Source organism: Osmia lignaria, unplaced genomic scaffold (assembly GCF_051020975.1).
Source record: "Osmia lignaria lignaria isolate PbOS001 unplaced genomic scaffold, iyOsmLign1 scaffold0013, whole genome shotgun sequence".
Lineage (NCBI taxonomy): Eukaryota > Metazoa > Arthropoda > Insecta > Hymenoptera > Megachilidae > Osmia > Osmia lignaria.
In genome coordinates this window covers 14,186,676-14,202,576 of record NW_027478167.1, presented here as the reverse complement: position 1 = coordinate 14,202,576, position 15,901 = coordinate 14,186,676, and the positions used below count along the sequence as shown (strand labels likewise).

Here is a 15,901-nt window from a genome sequence, read left to right as displayed (position 1 = left end):
ACGTACAAGCGCCCGCGACTAAATACATCAATAAAACACTTTCAATAAATTACAGTGAACGAAACCAAACACGAATAGAATGCAACGGAAGGTAACGATAGCGGAAGACATTCCGGTATCTCACTAAATAAAGTAAAGTACGCAACACTATCCGTTGATAATAATTACAAATTATCCTTAGTTGGTAACCATCCGCAGCACCGGCAGCCAAATATTATCGGCCACAAGCATTCTACTTATTTACCATACAATACTCGGCCGTTCATCCCGTAACGGTTATCCACCGACCAGCTATCCGCCGCGCAGCAGTTACCCACCGCGCGCCAGATATCTGCTACATCTCAGTTACCGACAGCTAAACTATCCGTCGCGCAACCGCGCCATCCTAGGAGGCCATACTTACCATCAGACTTACCATAAAAGATAAGTCCGATATCCAATACTATTCACGGAAAGGTAATTATAAACGGACAAATAAGACCCCAGACGGATTAAAATCATGAATAAATCAATTAATAAAACATTACCACGACTCACGGGAAAGGTAATTATAAAAGCAAACGGGCAACAAATAGAACCCCAGACGGATTAAAATCAAGAATAAATCAATTAATAAAACAATACCACGGCTATCATTTATTATTTATAAATATATAAATCATACGTTTGCAATAGTGTAGGATGAAGTAAATGTTAAGTATAAACAATGATGAAGATAGAATGAAATGAACGAAATGAAATCAACCCGAATAAGATCCGCAGATTGCAGGACGCATCATGTTACTGCCTATCGCGCCGCAGGAAACAAACTACGCAGAACAACGAAACAAAGAAACCACCACAGAACGAAAGGCTGAATAAATAAACGAATGAAACATTCAACCTAAACAGAATCGAAATCAAATATAGCCATCTCACAACGTCAGATAACGCATGGAGTCAGGAAAGTCACGTAGGACCAATCATGTAACACCCAGTCAGTTAATAAATAAATGTAACCAAAGTAGAATCAAAGCAACCAAGGCAGCAGGTAACTAGCAGAAAGGAGATATAAAAGAAAAGAAGAGAAAAGAAACAAACAAGGTAATGAATATAATAACGCATAATAAATTTAAACAAGAGTAGCACAAGTTAATGACATGAATATTAATTCCTACAGGAACAGCACACCGTCATCAAAGAGCTATACTATTATCGAAGAGAAACGGCTTGAATAAATTGAATTAAAGAATACCAGAGAAGAATATCAAAATGTCAAAATGTCCAAGGAATGTCCAAGGATAGAGGTGACAAGAAATAAAATAAAATAAATGATGGTAGACAGTGATACGTGGCACAAATAAATTAAAATATAGAAAATATATATAGAATAATTGTATGCAAACAAACCATAATTATATTAATATTAATGCCATTTACAGAACTTTGTACCATCGTGAGTCAAAATAAACTAAATCTTAACAGTTACCTTGATTCAATTTAATTCAGAATGAATGAACAATGACAGCATGAAATGAACGACTGAACAATGAAATAATCAATTAAAGATATTAAGAAGAATGAGGTAAATAATGACGTAAATAATAAATAATAAGCATAAAGTAAAAGTGAAGGCCGTAACCAACCTAATGTAAATAATGTAATGTAATGCACTGTAATATAAGTAATGCAATATAATGCAAAACAGAATGCAATAATAAACTGAATACAAAATACAAAATACAAGAAGTGAATTCAATAGATATAACCGTAAAGATTATTAACTACAATACTCTATTTCTTTACCAGAGTAGATTATAAGTTAGACTGTAACTGGTAAATGGTAGATGATAAATGGTCATGTCAATACAACTGCAAATACAACTAATTAATGAATGACATCTCAAAATAGAGTAGCTAAAGCAACAAATAGATGAAATGAAATATAAGGTACGTAGTTCAATAAACACTGTACCAGTGTATGAACTGAAATAAGAATAAAATGAAATAAAATAGAATAAATAAATAAGTAAATAATAAATAAGAGTAGATGAATGATAAGATTATAATAAAATTCACGCACAATCAAAGCATTTGGATGGACAAAACCACTTATCATAGTAGAGATAGCAGAACTTAATTAAAATAAGTAAAATAAGGTAAAATAAATCATATCCATTAACCTCAATTGATCAGAATGAGTGAGTGAATGAATAATGAATGAGTGAATGGAACGATTAAGGAAATAAAGAAGGTAAGAAGGCGTAAGTGAAAGCAAAAAGCAGGAATGTGTCAGAACGAATAAACAATGAGAGAATGAAAGAATGAATGACTGAACAGTGAAATAATCAATTAAAGATAATAAAGAAGAATGAGGTAAATAACAAGATAAATAATAAGGCATAAAATATAAAGTGAGGCTGTAACCAACATAATGTAAATAATGTCATGTAATGTAATGTAATAATATGTAAAACAAAATGAAATATACTAAAATAGAATACAAAATACCAGAAGCGAACTCAATGAAATATAACCGTAAAGATTATTAGTTACAACACTCTATTTCCTCACCAAAGTAGGTTATAAACTAAATTATAAATGGTAAATGATTATGTCAATGCAAATGCAAATAGAACTGATTATTGGATGATATATCAAAATAAAATAGCTAAAGCAACAATGAAATCAAATGTAAAGTACGTAGTTCAATACACACTATACCAGTGTATAAACTGAAATAAGAATAAAATGAAATAAAATAAAATAGAATAAATAAATAAGTATATAATAAATAAGAGTACTTGAATGATAAGATTATAATAAAATTCACGCACAATCAAAGCATTTGGATGGACAAAACCACTTATCATTGTAGAGAAAGCAAAACTTAATTAAAATAAAGTAGTATAAATCATATCCATTAACTTTAATTGATCAGAATGAATGAGTGAATGAGTGAATGAATAATGAATAATGAATAATGAATGAATGGATGGAACGATTAAGGAAATTAAAGATTAAGGAAAATAAAGAAGGTAAGAAGGCGTAAGTGAAAGCAAGAAAGCAGGAATGTGTCAACGAATAAACAATGAGAGAATGCAAAAATGAACGACTGAACAGTGAAATAATCAATTAAAGATGTTAAAGAAGAATGAGGTACATAATGAGGTAAATAATAAATAATAAGCATAAAGTAAAAGTGAAGGCCGTAACCAACCTGATGTAAATAATGTAATGTAATGCACTGTAATATAAGTAATGCAATATAATGTAAAACAGAATGCAATAATAAACTGAATACAAAATACAAAATACAAGAAGTGAATTCAATGACATATAACCGTAAAGATTATTAGCTACAACACTCTACTTCCTCACCAAAGTAGATTATAAACTAAATTATAAATGGTAAATGATTATGTCAATGCAAATGCAAATAGAACTGATTATTGGATGATGTATCAAAATAAAATAGCTAAAGCAACAATGAATCAAATGTAAAGTACGTAGTTCAATACACACTATACCAGTGTATAAACTGAAATAAGAATAAAATGAAATAAAATAAAATAAAAATAGAATATATAAATAAGTAAATAATAAATAAGAGTACTTGGATGATAAGATTATAATAAAATTCACGCACAATCAAAACATTTGGATGGACAAAACCACTTATCATTGTAGAGAGAGCAAAACTTAATTAAAATAAAGTAAAATAAAGTAATATAAATCATATCCATTAACTTTAATTGATCAGAATGAATGAGTGAATGAATAATGAATAATGAATAAATAATAAATGAATGAATGGAACGATTAAGGAAATTAAAGATTAAGGAAAATAAAGAAGGTAGGAGGCGTGAGTGAGAGCAAAAAGCAGTACTATGTCAGAACGAATAAACAATGAGAGAATGAATGAATGACTGAACGGTGAAATAATCAATTAAAGATAATAAAGAAGGATGAGGTAACTAACAAGATAGATAATAAGGCATAAAATATAAAATAAAGGCTGTAATCAACATAATGTAAATAGTGTAATGTAATATAATGTAAAACAAAATGAAATATACTAAATAGAATACAAAGTACCAGAAGTGAACTCAATGAAATATAACCGTAAAGATTATTAGCTACGACACTCTATTTCCTCACCAAAGTAGGTTATAAACTAAATTATAAATGGTAAATGGTAAATGATAAATGGTCATGTCAATGCAAATGCAAATAGAGCTGATTATTGAATGACGTATCAAAATAAAGTAACTAAAGTGACCAAGAAAGCAAATCAAACCAAATGTAAACTGCGTAGTTCGATAAACACCATACCATTGTATAGACTAACAATAAATAAATAAATAAGTAAATAAGTAAATAAGGATACTTAAATGATAAGATTATAACAAACCCTGCACCATCAAAGCATTTGAATGGACAAAACCACTCATCATCATAGAAATAAAAACTAAAGTAAAATAAATCATATCATATCCGTTAATTTAACTTTAATTGATCAGAATGAATGAATGAGTTAATGAATAATGACTGAATGCATGGGAAGATTAAGTAAATGCAAGATTTAGAAAAATAAAGAAGGCAAGGAAGGTAACGTGAGTGAAAGAAGGCGTGAATGAAAGCAAGAAAGCGTGAATGTAATACAATATTATAAGTAAGTAAGTAAAGGAAAGGAAAGTAAATGAGCACCCATCACGCAACAAATAAACTACACAAAACTATTTACACCAGAAGCACATAAGCAATCCCTCATCGCACCACATCATTAAAACAAACACACTAAACCTGAAATAAACTAAAACAAAACTGGAACTGGAACAAGAGGAACAATTAAAAACACAACCCGGATTGTCCAATTTATTTATTTATTAATCAGTTCAATTTATTTCAGCACATGTCACTGCTGCATCGTCGTGGAAAGACCAAAATGAAATATGTAAGCCACGATATAAGAAAGAAATAAAGGAATAAATACGATGAATACTATGAATGAGATAATCGAAAATCAAAATCGAAAGAACAAGAAAAGTAAATCACGTAACCACGTAACCAATAAACACGTTAAATACGTTGTACCACGGATATGAATCGATGAAAATGACAAATATAATAAAATAAAATAAATAAACTAAACAATAAGCCGAACAACCGGATGACAAGCGGACTACGTATTGAATCACAAAATAAAGGAAATAAATAAATGCAATACCCGTAATGACGCGAAAGACATGAAATAATATGAACCATGAGATATGAAATATGAATGTAGATGGTAAATAAAATAAATAAAATAGAATACGATGGGTAATGAAATAAATAAGACGAGACAGCAATGTAAACCGCGTAAACCATTAACACACCAAACAGCGATATTAACCACTGATATTAATATATATAGAACCAAATAGAACGGCAAATACGATAAGACGATAAATAAATTGAACAATTAAATCACGCAAAGGGACGTAAATTGCGCAGGTTTATTAATCACACAATTATACCGTTGCGAATAATTAAATAAATAAAAGACAACAATGAGATAGAATGAAATTACGGTAATAAAATAAATAAAACAAATAATGAATATAACGCAAGTTGCATAAATTATCAAGGCACACTACCCCACTGTACCATAATAAATAAAATAATATAAAGTAAATGAAACAAACGCAAAGTAGCACAAAATAATGTGAAATATAAATAAAAATATATAAGTATAAACGGCAAAGGAAAAGTAAAATAAAATATAGAACACTATAGACAATGAAACAATGAAATAATGAAGCGAAATATGTAAAATAAAATAAAAATGAAATGAAGATAAATGAAGATAAATTATGTGAATTAATAAACGCGTTAAAATGACAATGGAAAATAGTGGAAATAATAAAATACGACGAATAAATACGACGAAAATATGCAACACCGGCTAATCGAATAATCGAATCGATTAATCGAATGTGTTAATAAATAATAAATAATTAAATAAATAATACAGCGGAATAACGCGCCAGTCAAACGCATGCAACCAGATAGTAAAATAAAGTAAATTAATATAAATTAATATAATAATACACACATAACGATGGAATATCGAAAAATATTGAAAAAATATCGATGCACTTTTACACAAATCACTTAATAAACCGACGCAATTAACGGAAAACAAAATAAAATCAGAATAAAATCAGAATAAAGGAATAAAAATAATACGTCACCAAACCGTTGACCTAATTTCCCATCGTCTGTCCTCTTCTATCCAAGGCCCGGGTCGCGCGTGCAAGTTGACTATCCTTGTCCAACCACAGCAGCCATCTTGAAAACCTGTCAATCCTGTCTGATCTTGCATGCGTTGTCTTCATTAATTTAATCACAAAAAGTCACAAAAAACGCGGAATTTTAATGCGAAACGTTCCCGATTAATCAAATTTATCCGTACATAATGTCTAATGTTCATAATTAATGCCACGAATACCGGGAATACACGTGGAAATGCCGCGTAACACGCACATCACATTTTCGTTATTTAACAACAAATTAACACATTATTTAATCACAAAACACAACAATAGCACTCCCGAACACTTAATAAACACTATTTAACAAAAAACGCGAATAAATAAGCCGCTTTTCACCGCGTTGCAAAACTAACCACGGAGCGACCACGAAACACGTCCGCTCTCCTCGACGCGTCGAGCGGGAATCCACCTAACCCTAACCTATCCCTTTTTTTTTTTTTTTTTTTTTTTTTTTTTTTTTTTTTTTTTTTTGGTTGACAGAAGAGGAAAATGCATTTACGCACGCGCAGGTTATCCCCTGTTCGTCTATTCGGCTAGAGGGGGCCCGGGCAGTGTGGGACTCATATCCCCTGAAGGGGGGCCTGGCGCCCATTTGGTGGGGGCAAACCCAAAGAGGCAACCCAGAAGGGGCAACCTGACAGCCCAACCCTGAAGGGCGAGCACAAAGGAAAAGGGTCACAGCCCAGAAGGGGCGACCCAGCGGCGCCCAGAAGGGGCGTCCGCGGCCTGATATACTACCCACTAAAAACCTCTTCCCTAACGTAGGCCGTCGGTACCCTTTCATCCTTTGGGGATATCCCAGATGTACCGACGATAGCCGCAACGGCGCTTCTGCTCCCTAGCTTACATTTGCGCTTTCGTCTCACCTCAATCCGCCGTGCGCTAGGCAACCACGGGGGGTTGAGGATCCACGCCGTCACACCTCCGATCTAGCGGTAGGATGTTTCAACCTGTACAAGAAAGCACAGGATTTTTCTTCGGCCACGATCAGGAACCGGAGGATTCCCACTCAACGGGTGATCGCGCCCCTACTTCACCTGCCTGCCATTAGCAAGGCCAGGAACTTTCTCTTCGGTCACGATCAGGACCCGGGACTTCGTATCTCCCGGTTGATCGCCCCAATCTTCGTCCACCATGGTAGGTTGATAATGAAGATGTGGCTTTTCCTTGCAGTCATCACGCCCACCTGTCCTTCCACGAGGACAGGCCATTTTTCTTCAACCACGATCGGCACCGGAGGACTTTCCCACTCATCGGGTGATCGGGCCGTGTCTTCACCTGCCTGCCATTAGCGAGGCCAGGAAACTTTCTCTTCGGCCACGATCAGGAACCGGAGGATTCCCACTCAACGGGTGATCGCGCCCCTACTTCACCTGCCTGCCATTAGCAAGGCCAGGAACTTTCTCTTCGGTCACGATCAGGACCCGGGACTTCGTATCTCCCGGTTGATCGCCCCAATCTTCGTCCACCATGGTAGGTTGATAATGAAGATGTGGCTTTTCCTTGCAGTCATCACGCCCACCTGTCCTTCCACGAGGACAGGCCATTTTTCTTCAACCACGATCGGCACCGGAGGACTTTCCCACTCATCGGGTGATCGGGCCGTGTGTTCAGCCTGCCTGGCACTTGCCAGGACAGGACTTTTCCTTCGGTCACGATCAGGACCCGGGACTTCGTATCTCCCGGTTGATCGCCCCAATCTTCGTCCACCATGGTAGGTTGATAATGAAGATGTGGCTTATCCTAGCAGTCGTCACGCCCACCCGACCTACCACGAGGACAGGCCATTTTTCTTCAACCACGATCGGCACCGGAGCTCCTGCTCAACGGGTGATCGGGCCGTGTCTTCACCAGCCTGCCATAAGCGAGGTCAGGAAACTTTCTCTTCGGTCACGACCAAGAGCCGGAGCTCCTGCTCAACGGGTGATCGCGCCCCTACTTCACCTGCCTGCCATTAGCGAGGCCAGGAAACTTTCTCTTCGGCAACGATCAGGAACCGGAGGACTTTCCCACTCATCGGGTGATCGCGCCCCTACTTCACCTGCTTGCAATGCGAAGACAGGGCTTCTTTTTCGGCCACGACCAGGAACCGGAGCTCCTGCTCAACGGGTGATCGCGCCCCTACTTCACCTGCCTGCCATTAGCGAGGCCAGGACTTTCTCTTCGGTCACGATCAGGAACCGGAGGACTTTCCCACTCATCGGGTGATCGCGCCATGTGTTCCGCCTGGCATATATGTGAGCACAGGGCTTGTTCTTCGACCACGGTCAGGAACCGGGAAATCCTTTCCCCGGTTGACCGCGCCATGTCTTGGTACGCTGCGACCCTCGATGACTTGTCCCATACGTACTCCAGACACACACACACCGCTCCCAAACATTATAGCATCGAAGTCCGAGCAACCCAAGCAAGTAAAGGAGGCATGCAGAATACCCATGAAGAAAACAGGCACATAGAGTAGCCGTTCCCTACCCAGGTGTAGAACGAAAGTGTAAGAAACAGACTCAGACTCCAATCCTATCGCATGAGTAAGATAATGTAGAAGTAAAAATTGCTGTTGGCAAGAGTGGTAAAACAGGCAGCTGTAGCAGAAAGAGTAGAAAAGAAAGAAAAGTTAGTTAGGGAAGTATAATAGTAAATGTTAGCACACACAATCAACACCCAAACTAAATTAACCACGCAACACTGCGTTGAGCTCTGCTGCATTGAGTAATAACTAAATAAATAAGCAATGAAGTAAACCGATAATCAAACAAAAGTGTCAAAAGGAAAAAGGAGTATTCCATTAGGGCGCCTTGAGCAATAACAATTCTTATCAAAGTATAAACAAACATTGCTGCGCTCACTTACTTTATTAACAACTGAGCCATATCAAAATGGGTAGAAGAAAGTGCAAAATTATACATACAGTATTGTCAAAGCCGAACTAAGTAGATGTAAATTTGTAATATATAATTTGTATATGGATTAATATAGTCAAGACACAGCATAATAGTGACACCTAAGTCATCTCATAACACAATGCAACAGAAAACGCAGGATCAAACTGTCCTTAAAATATATATGAAGGTAACGCAGCACAATGAAACGTACATAATATATGCATTCAAACAACAAATCCATATAAACCAAACTCTACCAAATTCTAATAGATTCTAGTGAATTCCATTGAATCCATTATGTTCAGCATGCAATAAGGCCAATTAAACTACACTAAGGCATATAGACATATGTCATCACATAATAATGTAAATATGTAAATACGGCAGGTACGGTGAAATAAAATAAAACAAGCACTTATAAAGTCATTTAATTAATTTAACCTAATTTATTCAATATACCATATGTCACCGCTAATCACCCCATTTGTTTATTCACTCAATTATAGTAATATAAAGAATAGGAGATAGGGAGTTATATAATACAATACAGTACAGTTTACAGTGTAGCGCAAAATACTGCCTAAGTATAACCTAATGTAACTGAAATAACTGAAATGACTGAATATAATCCAAAATCTGAGATAATAATATAGTAATATAACATATTCAATACTTTATTCAATACATAGATTGAATTGAACGGAGATAGAAGGTAATTGAATGTAATAAACATGAATATAAATATGACTATAATATAAAAATAAATAATATAATATAATATATTATAATTTACACAGAACGGAGTAAATAGCACCACTTTGAAACACATACACTGCAATGGAACACAATGCATCGCGGTGGAGCGCGCATTTCACCACAATCACCTTCGCACCAATTAAATTTTGATTTATACTTAAATAGAAGAATTAAATAGTTAATTAGTTATCACTTCACATCACAGATCACAGACGAGTAAATAATGCACAAATTTGCACAATGCCCGGAGAAGAGAAGAGTAAACACGCGTCACCGAAAACTATGTTACCTAAGACTGAAACCGGGCCGAGTAAAAGAGCGAGAGCGAGACCATAAAGTATAAAACATATAGAGATAGAACCTAGTGTTCATAAAATTCCCTAGTTCACTCCATAATGGTTATCAATCGTCAATTATCCATCAAACCATCAAATTAAGTAATTAAGTAATTATAATAGAGTATATATAAGTGCTCATAAGCGAAAAGCGAAAATGCATAAACAAAACAGTTTAAACAAATCAAAATGAATCAAAATGTCCAAAACCAAAGATAATGTACCTACAAAAGATGACCATAAGCCGCAAGCTATGCCTAGTTGGTAATCAACCGCAGTACCAAGGATATTACCAGCAACAAATAATCCGTTTATCAGACAGTGATACTCGGCCGCTCACTCCGTAACGGCTATCCACAGGCAAATTATCTGCCGCGTAGTAGTCACCTACCACGCGCCAATTACCAGTTACACAGTTACCGACTGCAGAACCGTCCATCGTGCTGCCGCGCAATCCTGGGAAGCCGTACTTACCATCAGACTTACCATCGAAGATAAGTCTGGTATACAATACTATAATCGAAAAGATAATTATGCTAAATCAATGGAATCAGAGATAAACTTCAAACGGGCCAACATCAGGCATTAATTAATTAATATATAAAGAAATAAGTCAATATTATGATTATAAATACATTACCTATATAAAACATCATATAAGTTTGTGATAAAATAATAAGATAGAATATAATTATAGTTAAAACGCATAAAGTAGCCTGACACGATATAAGTCAATAAAATAATTAGAAAAATAATAAAAATAATAAATCATAGAATCAGCCCGAATAAGTCCCGCAGATTGCGCAGATTGCAGGACGCACTGCGTTACTGCATGATAACATCGCAAAGAAACAAATTATACAAAAGGCAATCAAGATAAAGGAAAACAACCGCCAAGGAATGAGAGGCCGAATAAATAAATAAAATAAGACCCTAAACCAAAGCAATATCAATATAAAACGCATATAGTCAGGAAAACCCATGGAACCATTCAAACAACACCCAGTCAAATAATATTAGTTAACAAAATAAATAAAACCAGAATAAAGTCAAGGCAGCAAGGCAACAAGCAACTGGCGGAAAGGAGATATGAATCAGAAAATAAATCAAAATAAATCAGTTCAAATCAATGTATAACTATAATCAAACAACATCAAAATGAAAAATGAATAATAAATGAATGAATGAATACTGAATGCGAGAGGAACAGCTGAAGATATTCACAAACTGAGGAACTACAGAAAATGAAAGTGTGTAACGCTTAACAGACATAGCTGACATAATGTAATATAATGCAAAATAATGTAAAAGAAAATAAGATAAATACAACAAGTGAGTTATATTCTAATTAAATATGACCGTAAACATTATTGACTCCATCCCCACTACTTTATAAATTATAGATTATAAATTGTAGGTGATTATGTCCATGCAAATGCAAATAGAAGGTAAAAATTCATAACCGACTGATGTATAAAGATAGTAAATAATAAATATAATGACAAATAAAAACAAATCAAATATAAGGTGCGTGGTTCAATTAGACACCACACCATTATATAGTAAAAGAATAAAATAAAGAATAACAGATAAATAAATAAATAAGCAAAGAAGTAGGGTATTTGAAATGAAATTCAAATGGTGTGATTATAACAGAAGCCACGCGCTGTCAAGCATTTGAATGGACAAAATCATCTATCCTATCAAGAAAATTAACCGTACTTAAATCCAAATAACTCTAAATAATAATTGTAGGTAATAAGCGAATGAATGAATGAGTGAGTGAGCAATAGAGCTATTAAAGAAGTTAATCAAGTTAAGGCAAATAAAGGCAGATAGAGAGAGTAAGGAAAGTAAAGAAAGTGTAAAGTATAGTATATAGACGAACGTAACTGACACAAAATAAAATAGAATAGAACAAGATACATTGAAGTACATTCCACCAACAAGCATATCCATACACTCATTCATACATCTCACATAGACGCAGTCATCCAATGAGGCTAAATCAAATAAATTTACAGAATCCATTACGTTGGATATGCAATGAGGCAGATTATATTATCCTGAACAGACATAATATTAAGAAGGTAGAAGGTACGAAGGTACGGTAAGATAAAATGAATACACTCAGCACTCGACAAGGCAACTAAGTGTTTCAGATATAACTGTCAATTAACTTTATTCATTAATTAGCCGTAGAAGGATAATGATGCAAAATATTACACAATATTACACAATACTAACTGAATTTATTGCAAATAATATGCAATATGCAAATTGGGTATAAGTATGAGTATAAAAATATGTATAAGTATAAGAATAATGAATATGTAAATATAAATATACAAATATATAAATAAATATAAATAAATATATATATATAATATATCAGAAAACGGAGCACAATAGCACATGTCACCACTCATTGCAATGGGTACACGCACAAATCACAAACTCACACGCACCGATATTCAATATTCAATATTAATGGCCTAATCAGAACTCAGCAATTTAACGATTCAATTAATTCACGATCCTCCTCCATGTCACAACCGAGTACATGGCACATGGAGATGGAGTAAACCAGTGCCGCCGATGATCATGTCAACCAAAGATAAGAAACCGCGTGAAGCTTAAGCCATAAACCATACGCCATATAGATGCGTAACCTTCGAGGAATTTCGTAAAATTTTCAGTTCGTCCCATTATGTCTGTTGTCTATTAAATTAGTTATCAAATTAATTAATTGATTATTACACGGGACGTACAAGCGCCCGCGACTAAATACATCAATAAAACACTTTCAATAAATTACAGTGAACGAAACCAAACACGAATAGAATGCAACGGAAGGTAACGATAGCGGAAGACATTCCGGTATCTCACTAAATAAAGTAAAGTACGCAACACTATCCGTTGATAATAATTACAAATTATCCTTAGTTGGTAACCATCCGCAGCACCGGCAGCCAAATATTATCGGCCACAAGCATTCTACTTATTTACCATACAATACTCGGCCGTTCATCCCGTAACGGTTATCCACCGACCAGCTATCCGCCGCGCAGCAGTTACCCACCGCGCGCCAGATATCTGCTACATCTCAGTTACCGACAGCTAAACTATCCGTCGCGCAACCGCGCCATCCTAGGAAGCCATACTTACCATCAGACTTACCATAAAAGATAAGTCCGATATCCAATACTATTCACGGAAAGGTAATTATAAACGGACAAATAAGACCCCAGACGGATTAAAATCATGAATAAATCAATTAATAAAACATTACCACGACTCACGGGAAAGGTAATTATAAAAGCAAACGGGCAACAAATAGAACCCCAGACGGATTAAAATCAAGAATAAATCAATTAATAAAACAATACCACGGCTATCATTTATTATTTATAAATATATAAATCATACGTTTGCAATAGTGTAGGATGAAGTAAATGTTAAGTATAAACAATGATGAAGATAGAATGAAATGAACGAAATGAAATCAACCCGAATAAGATCCGCAGATTGCAGGACGCATCATGTTACTGCCTATCGCGCCGCAGGAAACAAACTACGCAGAACAACGAAACAAAGAAACCACCACAGAACGAAAGGCTGAATAAATAAACGAATGAAACATTCAACCTAAACAGAATCGAAATCAAATATAGCCATCTCACAACGTCAGATAACGCATGGAGTCAGGAAAGTCACGTAGGACCAATCATGTAACACCCAGTCAGTTAATAAATAAATGTAACCAAAGTAGAATCAAAGCAACCAAGGCAGCAGGTAACTAGCAGAAAGGAAATATAAAAAAAAAAAAAAAAAAAGAAGAGAAAAGAAACAAACAAGGTAATGAATATAATAACGCATAATAAATTTAAACAAGAGTAGCACAAGTTAATGACATGAATATTAATTCCTACAGGAACAGCACACCGTCATCAAAGAGCTATACTATTATCGAAGAGAAACGGCTTGAATAAATTGAATTAAAGAATACCAGAGAAGAATATCAAAATGTCAAAATGTCCAAGGAATGTCCAAGGATAGAGGTGACAAGAAATAAAATAAAATAAATGATGGTAGACAGTGATACGTGGCACAAATAAATTAAAATATAGAAAATATATATAGAATAATTGTATGCAAACAAACCATAATTATATTAATATTAATGCCATTTACAGAACTTTGTACCATCGTGAGTCAAAATAAACTAAATCTTAACAGTTACCTTGATTCAATTTAATTCAGAATGAATGAACAATGACAGCATGAAATGAACGACTGAACAATGAAATAATCAATTAAAGATATTAAGAAGAATGAGGTAAATAATGAGGTAAATAATAAATAATAAGCATAAAGTAAAAGTGAAGGCCGTAACCAACCTAATGTAAATAATGTAATGTAATGCACTGTAATATAAGTAATGCAATATAATGCAAAACAGAATGCAATAATAAACTGAATACAAAATACAAAATACAAGAAGTGAATTCAATAGATATAACTGTAAAGATTATTAACTACAATACTCTATTTCTTTACCAGAGTAGATTATAAGTTAGACTGTAACTGGTAAATGGTAGATGATAAATGGTCATGTCAATACAACTGCAAATACAACTAATTAATGAATGACATATCAAAATAGAGTAGCTAAAGCAACAAATAGATGAAATGAAATATAAGGTACGTAGTTCAATAAACACTGTACCAGTGTATGAACTGAAATAAGAATAAAATGAAATAAAATAGAATAAATAAATAAGTAAATAATAAATAAGAGTAGATGAATGATAAGATTATAATAAAATTCACGCACAATCAAAGCATTTGGATGGACAAAACCACTTATCATAGTAGAGATAGCAAAACTTAATTAAAATAAGTAAAATAAGGTAAAATAAATCAATCATATCCATTAACCTCAATTGATCAGAATGAGTGAGTGAATGAATAATGAATGAGTGAATGGAACGATTAAGGAAATAAAGAAGGTAAGAAGGCGTGAGTGAGAGCAAAAAGCATGGATGTGTCAGAACGAATAAACAATGAGAGAATGAAAGAATGAATGACTGAACAGTGAAATAATCAATTAAAGATAATAAAGAAGAATGAGGTAAATAACAAGATAAATAATAAGGCATAAAATATAAAGTGAAGGCTGTACCAACATAATGTAAATAATGTCATTTAATGTAATGTAATATAATGTAAAACAAAATGAAATATACTAAAATAGAATACAAAATACCAGAAGTGAACTCAATGAAATATAACCGTAAAGATCATTAGCTACAACACTCTATTTCCTCACCAAAGTAGGTTATAAACTAAATTATAAATGGTAAATGATTATGTCAATGCAAATGCAAATAGAACTGATTATTGGATGATATATCAAAATAAAATAGCTAAAGCAACAATGAAATCAAATGTAAAGTACGTAGTTCAATACACACTATACCAGTGTATAAACTGAAATAAGAATAAAATGAAATAAAATAAAATAAAATAAAATAAAATAGAATAAATAAATAAGTATATAATAAATAAGAGTACTTGAATGATAAGATTATAATAAAATTCACGCACAATCAAAGCATTTGGATGG

At 34.1% G+C, this 15,901-nt stretch overlaps 2 long non-coding RNA genes across 3 annotated transcripts; both read left to right on the top strand.

The window, feature by feature from the left end:
- The first annotated feature begins 433 nt into the window (after nt 1-433).
- On the top strand, nt 434-1,467 carry LOC143306588 (uncharacterized). The gene is made up of 2 exons (XR_013063966.1): nt 434-1,083; nt 1,160-1,467. It is a non-coding gene; the product is annotated as an uncharacterized LOC143306588 (long non-coding RNA).
- Nucleotides 1,468-13,347: 11,880 nt separating this feature from the next.
- LOC117611306 (uncharacterized) lies at nt 13,348-14,514 on the top strand. Of its 2 annotated transcripts, none has more exons than XR_013063965.1 (2): nt 13,348-14,067; nt 14,207-14,514. It is a non-coding gene; the product is annotated as an uncharacterized LOC117611306 (long non-coding RNA). The 2 variants fall into 2 exon arrangements; XR_013063964.1 differs by lacking the exon at nt 13,348-14,067 and adding an exon at nt 14,093-14,130.
- The last annotated feature ends 1,387 nt before the right edge of the window (nt 14,515-15,901 follow it).